This window comes from Schistosoma mansoni, assembly GCF_000237925.1.
Source record: "Schistosoma mansoni, WGS project CABG00000000 data, supercontig 0164, strain Puerto Rico, whole genome shotgun sequence".
In the NCBI taxonomy this organism is placed as follows: Eukaryota; Metazoa; Platyhelminthes; class Trematoda; order Strigeidida; family Schistosomatidae; genus Schistosoma; species Schistosoma mansoni.
This window is the reverse complement of record NW_017386053.1, coordinates 472,390-480,056: the sequence shown is the minus strand read 5'-3', so window position 1 is coordinate 480,056 and position 7,667 is coordinate 472,390. Positions and strand designations below refer to the sequence as shown.

General features: G+C 31.0%; 1 non-coding gene across 1 annotated transcript; it reads left to right on the top strand.

Annotated features, from left to right (window-relative positions):
• Positions 1–6,951: 6,951 nt before the first annotated feature.
• On the top strand, positions 6,952–7,021 carry Smp_tRNA_00764_Pseudo_TTG.1.1. Its single transcript has one exon. It is a non-coding gene (tRNA).
• Positions 7,022–7,667: the final 646 nt, after the last annotated feature.

Below are 7,667 nucleotides of genomic sequence, written 5' to 3'. Positions count from 1 at the left end.
CGGTGTTAATGTCTGACTTCAACCGATCCACAAAATTGGGCGACACATCCACCAATGTTTTCAGTTAGTTTCTATCTCACAACAGACCTGGTTGAACTCCACTGGTCACTGCTTCTCATTAGAATGCCAGGAAATACCTCTTGAAACCAGGTTTTTCATGGTGGTCTAGCTTCAATTGACTCTTGATCTCAACTATATAAAATTACTAAAATTTCCACAAAACCCCCTTCTGATTGAAATTCATTTGTTTTATTTTGGCCGTGATGAAACAATTTAACAAGATAAGCTAAAGGTTAAATAAAGTAGTATCTCGTACAACAAGAAATTCAGTCATGCGTTATCAGTTCCTTTATTCAATATTCGATTTTTGTTATAAAAAAGAGGTGTCAGTCACAGTTATAATCTTTTTACTTGATTGGATAGAATATTAAACTTATGAATCAATCAGATTATTAGGTAGATTTACTTATTAAACATTTTGACAGAAAAAAAGTTATCCAATTATCATTTATGGTAAAACTGAATTGAATATAGTAGATAAAATTTATTAAAGTCACAACTTTGATCGATACTAATGACATTTTTACACATAAACAAAATATTATTTTCCTACATTATTTCAACCAAATAGAAAAAAAATATTAGTAAGGGTAATAAAATGGATCCAAAGTTTCTTTCCGTAAAATAGTTTAAAGTTACTATGGGAATTTTTTTGAAAGGAAATTAACGAAGACTACCCTGTACTGAACAATTGTCTAATCATTTAAATTTGTTTAAGATTGATTTTTTTAAATGTGAATATGATTCCCTCCATATAAGATCCTTCAAATCTATGGTCTGAAAACGGATATGTATGTATATGTCGTTGTTTGAAAATAAGCCAATGATCATTATAATGGAGTAGGTTATGGTCAGAAATTTGTTCCACATTCTCATAGATAGTAATCAAACAAATTTGTTAGTGCACGTGTTGAATAAAAAAGAGTTACTTATATATTTTCTTGTAAATCAACATTGGCTAACGACATATTCGAACATAATAACTCACTAAACAATGATAGGTAAGTTGCTGTAGTTGTTTACAACGCCTAAGGTATAAATATTTATCAGTATAGGGTTGTGGAGATTGTTCAGTTTAGATTGATATCATGAATGAATCAATTTCAAAGTACCATTGAAAACATGGAAACAGTTGATGGCCATTTCGTCCTAGTATGGGACTCCTCAGCAGCGCGCTTGAACAATCCCCACATAGGACTCGGTATCACGCGTGAACGCATCCAACGGTGTTACTAGCTTCAAGATGGAGTTCCTGGGGTTTTTTAAGAACCCGTGATCAGTGGAGTTCGACCGTGTCTGTTGTGAGGCAGTTACTCACTGAAGACAATGCTGAACGGTCATGAAAATCCTGGATTGTTACAAATAATTGTCAACCTCTATTCGAAATAAATAAACATTAAGCATTATTCATCTTTTTCTCAGATTATTCACATCAATGTTTATTGACTATGATTGGTAATTCGTGTATGAAATCATTTAGTTGATCTTAATATAATCCTTAATTATCTTCATTTATTTTAACAAAAGCTATTACTCAAAGATATTTATCATGAATTCTAACTTTTATTTGACAATCAGTTAGAAGTTACTTAATAGAAATAATAAAACTACGTAGTTACAAATAATATAACTACTAGCTAAATTATAACTACGAAAATAATATAAAAATCGGAAAATATTGAAGTTGATAACTTACAGATATTTTTCTAATTATAGTTTAAAGAAAATCCCAATAGAAAGTGGATAAAATCTCTAGGATATTTAATACAACTTATAGGTGGTGTACTAAAACCACATCCTCTTGCTGGCATAAAAGATCTGACGATAATTACATCAATACTGGATAGTTGTCAAGTATAAGGTTTATTATATAAATGAGTGTACAATCAGTAAATTATTCAGTTTCTGAATTTCTATATCAGTTGAAACAAACAGGATTCATATTCGAATGATTCATGAATTGGAAAAAAAGTGATATATCTTACGGTTTACATAATGCTAACGAAACAATCCTGTTTATCATTTTTGGATAATACTCAACCATAATTAAATGAAATATTACTGGGACATTGTAGATAATGAAGTTTGAAATCAATCTTTCAAGTTAGTAACCGATGTAAATTTATGCAATTTTGCTATAGAATACGAACCATTCTATTGAATAACTTGCTCCGTTGTTAAATCAGTCAGTTAAGTGTTTTTCCTATGAAATTAGGTAAAAATAAATGAATTTGAATGGTTCCATATTTAGTAAATAGTAGTTTTTTGCACTCGTTCGCTAGGTGTTTTAATCTGACCCAAGCCCAGTGAAGCAAAGCGTAACAGTGTAGAAAGTTGGAATTATTTCTAATTCTTGCTGTGTGGTATGAACGGTTTTGATCACAGCACTAGTTCATTAATTAATATTATATACTTTGTGCCCGAATTCATTCCAGTCATTATTTATAGTTGAGTTCATGAGTCGATCTAAGTTATACCACTATTAAAAACATGGAAACACTGAACGGCTGTTTCGTCCCAGTATAGAACTCCTCAGTAGTAAGTATCTACAATCTCGAAGGACGAACTCGAACTCAGGACCTTCGGTCTCACGCGTGAACGCTTGACCTATAGATCACCGAGCTTGGATCCAGCCGTATTAATGTCTAACTTCAATCGATCTATGACCTTGTGTAACTTTTAATCAGTAACTCAACTATTAAAACCAATACAATCTCCGCAATTACCCATTCTGATAATCTACAAATTTATTTACTACGTAAGAACTTTCGAGTAAAATCGAACAAATGATTTCACAGTAATTGAGCGCCGAGTTGGTGTAAGATATTTTTGATAATTATGATACGAGTTAAACATGTCATAGCACTCATTAAATGAAGATAAAAAACAAAATAAAAATAAATGAATGAATGTTTTTGTTATTTTTGCTATCTCAGTTAATTGTTCAACATATTCAGATAAGACAACTGATTAGAACAGTTGAATATAATTGCTGTTATTCAGATAATAAGTGATATATTAAATGGAATAAGGAGTTCAGGTTTACTAGTTAATTATTAGTTGCCATAGAACAGCTGATTGTATCCCACCTCTCCCATTAATACTGTTTGGATTCGCCCAAATATGTATGGCTTCAGCTGTTAGTCTCTCATTGTGAAAAACGAGAACTTTTTTGAAGGATTCTTGCTCCATTGAAATGAGTTGTATGGCCTGATTCTATTGAGTGTACCGCTATCGCTGATTTGTTTTCTAGTTTTTTTCATATCATCTGATGATTTAGAAATGTGCTTCAAGCAAAGTTTATATTCCTTCACCCTCACAGTTTTTGTGATGTCTCACCTACTTATATAGGATTTAGAAATAACTATACAGAGGGTCCTATTTTAGACTTTAAAGTCTGTTGCATTTTGACGTTTTCGGTTTTCAATTTATTTAAAGTGACTCTACATTGTGTTATTCATAATTTTTCGTAAGGTCCATTGTGAAGATGTTCGTTGACTTTTCTTTCATAATCAGAATTACTCATAATAACAATTCTTCTGTCAATACGCAGCTGTTTTTGAAAAAAACCCACATATCATAGAAATATTAATGATATTACTTTTTTTACCAAAACATCAGTCAATGAAGTCGATTCTAAACATTATACTCACTAGTCTGAATTCTAATGAGGCCCACCAAATAGATTCAACGTTAAATACGTTAAGCATTTTATGTAGACATGAAACCTAATAAAAAGTTGTCACTTTGAACAACAACACCAATTGACTTACAAAGGAACGCTAAGTGCAAAAATATCTGAGTAACTTATTAGATCAATAGTTTATACTTAGATCTGAGCGGTGGAACTAACCCGTGTCGAGTGTGAGGCAGTTACATACGAAACACAATGGAAGATGGTCACGCAGTGTTATGGATTTATTGAGATAATAATTAGTAAAAATTACGTATTAAGAAATGTGAGTTAATAAGATGATTAGATATATAATGAAGCAACAGGAGATAAGAAATGAATATATGAAAACATACACGTATGAAGAATTTGTAGAAGTGTTTGGCAAGTCATACTCAACCAAGGAAAAATTTGAGATACTACATATTACTAGTAAGTGACCAGGTCATGTAAAAGATGTTATTAAATCAAAATACTTTTCTTTATTAAATGTTAATAAATCCGCCTTTTAAAAATTATGCATATATTTATTAAACATCCCAATTAAAAGTATTCGCTAATTCTTCAGGAATTGGATAACTGAAAATAAAATATCATGAAAACTATTTGCATTACTGTTATAACTCGTGACCTGGATGCTCTGTTAATGTATAACGTGATAATACCGCCAATTAGAGAGCAATGATTTATCGATCGGACCAATGACGCATAAAACACGTAAGAGAAGTCTACAGTACTTATCGGTCCCCTTTCCTGCCTAGGCCAGCCACCTCATTCCACAACACCAATAACAGCCTCTCAGGTATCAATCTTTCATTTCAAACATACTAGGGTTATATACCAACCAGACAGACCACATCGTACCGTAAAATAAGAAACAACATTTGTACACGATTTAGACAAATGTGACTGTGAATAAGGGAGATAGTAAATGATAGACAGGACATAACTCAAAAATGGTCAATCGTAGAACAATAGATCATAAATCGAAATAAAGTTCATAATAAGTGGGACATGAATCGTTTAGTTATTTACCAATTATACGATCAAATATTTATGTATAGTATTAGTCCATAAATGAATCCTAAAGTTACTATTCATTATTCTAATCGGGACATAACAATTACTCTATTCTGTATGCAAATATTATTTCTGAAAGAAAATTTTTGATTTTATATTTTATAACTTAAGTAATAATCAAATAAGAAAATTATTTATATGCAAATAATAGACGTTTTTCTTCCCCTTGTAGTAAAGTAATTTCTCTTTTTTCCCTTCTTATTTTTTTGTGTTAAGCACATCAATAATCTAGAACTTCATTAATAAAAATGATAAAACTGATATTTTATTTATATTAAAGTTACTTCTACAAAAAAAAAGAAAATAACCTAATGACTTAAACATAATTTATGATTGTTTTTTTTTCTAATCAAAATCAATAAAGAAATTACATTGAAATTAAGAATTATTCGAAATAAACTTTGACTAGATATTTTAGGGGTTGGAGACTAGAGTTATATTGTGTAAATTGAAAAAAGTGAATAGAACACTAGTGCCAGCTGTTAGATAAAGCTTTTTTTAAAAAAAAGTGGTTTGTATCCATGTGGTTTTTGTTGTTGCTATGTTTGTATTAGTTTGTATATTGATGTATATGTATAATTTATGAAAGGAAATGTGATACAAATAATACACACAAAAGAAATTAATAAATCATTTGATTTAAATAATTCAAAATGAATCTTTTTTAAAAGTTGAGATCATGAGTCAATTGAAGCTAGACCACCATGGAAAACCTGGAACCACTGGACGGACGTTTCGGCCTATCGTGGGACTCCTGGGCAGTGCGCATCCATGATCCCGCCTCGCGGGAATCGAACCTAGGACCTACCAATCTCGCGCCAGAGCACTTAACCGATTGGCTGAAGTTAGACATTAACACCGTTGGATTCCGGCTCAGTGGTCTAGAGGTTAAGTTCTCTGGAGCGAGACTGGTAGGACCTGCGTTCGATTTTCGCGGGGCGGGATCGTGGATGAGCACTTCTGAGGAGTCCCACAGTAGAACGAAACGGCCGTCCAGTGCTTCGAGGTTTTCCATGGTGATCTAGCTTCAATTGACTCATGATTTCAACTATGAAAATACTGAAATCTCCACAAAACCCCTTTTGAACAAAATTTACATAATTAGGAGGAAACTGATATCAATTATTTCTTGTCAGTTGTTTTTTTTTAAATGTTTTGCATAGGTAAAGACCTACTTTTTTCATTGTGAGTTTTATCAACTTTTGTGTTCTGTAAAACAATATACTAGAGTATTTAACCAGCAATAATATTTACTTGTCAAAATGAACATTTCGGTTTAAGTTGTAGTTTTAGGTGTAAAATAAATCAGACTTTTATGTAAGTGGGTTATCAACAACAAGCATATCGATATATATTTCATGTATCAGTTAACTTCTTGGTTATTATTATTATTTGCTTTATTTACTGTTATATTTTTGGTATTATATAGAATTCTCAGAACAAAGAATTTCAGCAAGTTTTCGTTTCTTTTTGGTTGATCCTGACGACAAATATTTAGTGTTCACCTACTAGAAGTTAGTACCCCAGGAATCGTCATCTTAATAATGTACATTCGCAACCACGAAGTCTCTGATTGTACTTTTTCGTAATTTGTACAGTGAAAGGTTGTAAACTTTTCATAAACACACTCTAATAGTTTGTGCGATTAATAAACATAATGATGTGTTAAAACAAACAAAAACAGATAACTTGTTGGAATATCTAGAAGGCAGAAACAGATATCCCATATGTTCAAGTAGGCCACCAATTTGGTGGAGATCAGTGTCATCAAACAATCATCAAGCGTGTAAATGGAGTTCAACTGAACATGGAAATTCAAGAATTTACGAGAGCTTACTTTTTTTTAAATAGTCACTGACGAATTTATTCGGTTCTACAACAAATAAAGAATATTGTCGTGAAATATTTTATGACAAATTTTCTTATTTTCGAGATAATTCCAAACAGGCATTCTAAAGCCATACACTTCTATTTACTGTTCACTATTTTTCGACAATAGATTTCTCCATTCTTGAGAAAATTAATAATTTTTGATGAAATTCTAGCTTGTATTAATGACTTCATTGATGATAGCTTAGATATTGTAACTAAGTTATTCATAATTCACTTTTTATTTTTTTTGTTTGAATCTTCCCATTAATGTTTAGCTGAGTGGATAACGCGATGACATTTGAAGCGAAAGGTACTGGGTTCGAGTCCTAGAGTGAACATCACTTCTGAGATGCAGGTACATCCAGCTGAAGAGTCCCAAATAGGACGAAACGCGCTTTGTCCTGGATTCCACTACTAGCCACTATCCATCTTTGCTTATAAGTTATTCATAATTGGATATTTTTTAAGGCTAAGGTGTTTACATAGACTGAACACTTTATAATTACTTATGTTTTGTTTTCTAGCCAATTCTATTAATCAACTTACATTATAAAGTAATGAGGTTCCTTATTATTAGATGATCGATTTGAATATTTTTTTATTTTCCTGTAAACAACTTGAGTTAATTATTCTATTCAATTTAAACAGTTTCATTAAACTAATATCGAAAAAAAGGACCAAAAAGATCAAATAGAGCTATTTACCAAAATATTCCTTTCTTCCAATTATATTAAAAGGATTACCATTTTATTATTATGTATTATAAAACTTAAGAGACTATTTTCCATGGTAGACTTATATCGATTATCAATATATTATTATAATAAATTTAAGATTAACTTTAATCTATCCTTAAGTATTTACCTTTTCTTTAAATTTCACCAAGTAGATGTTTTAATGTCTTAAAAAAATTAAACTATCTTTGATCACAAAGTACCCTAGATATATATATGAAATCAAATTATATTAGTAACCAAGCTAT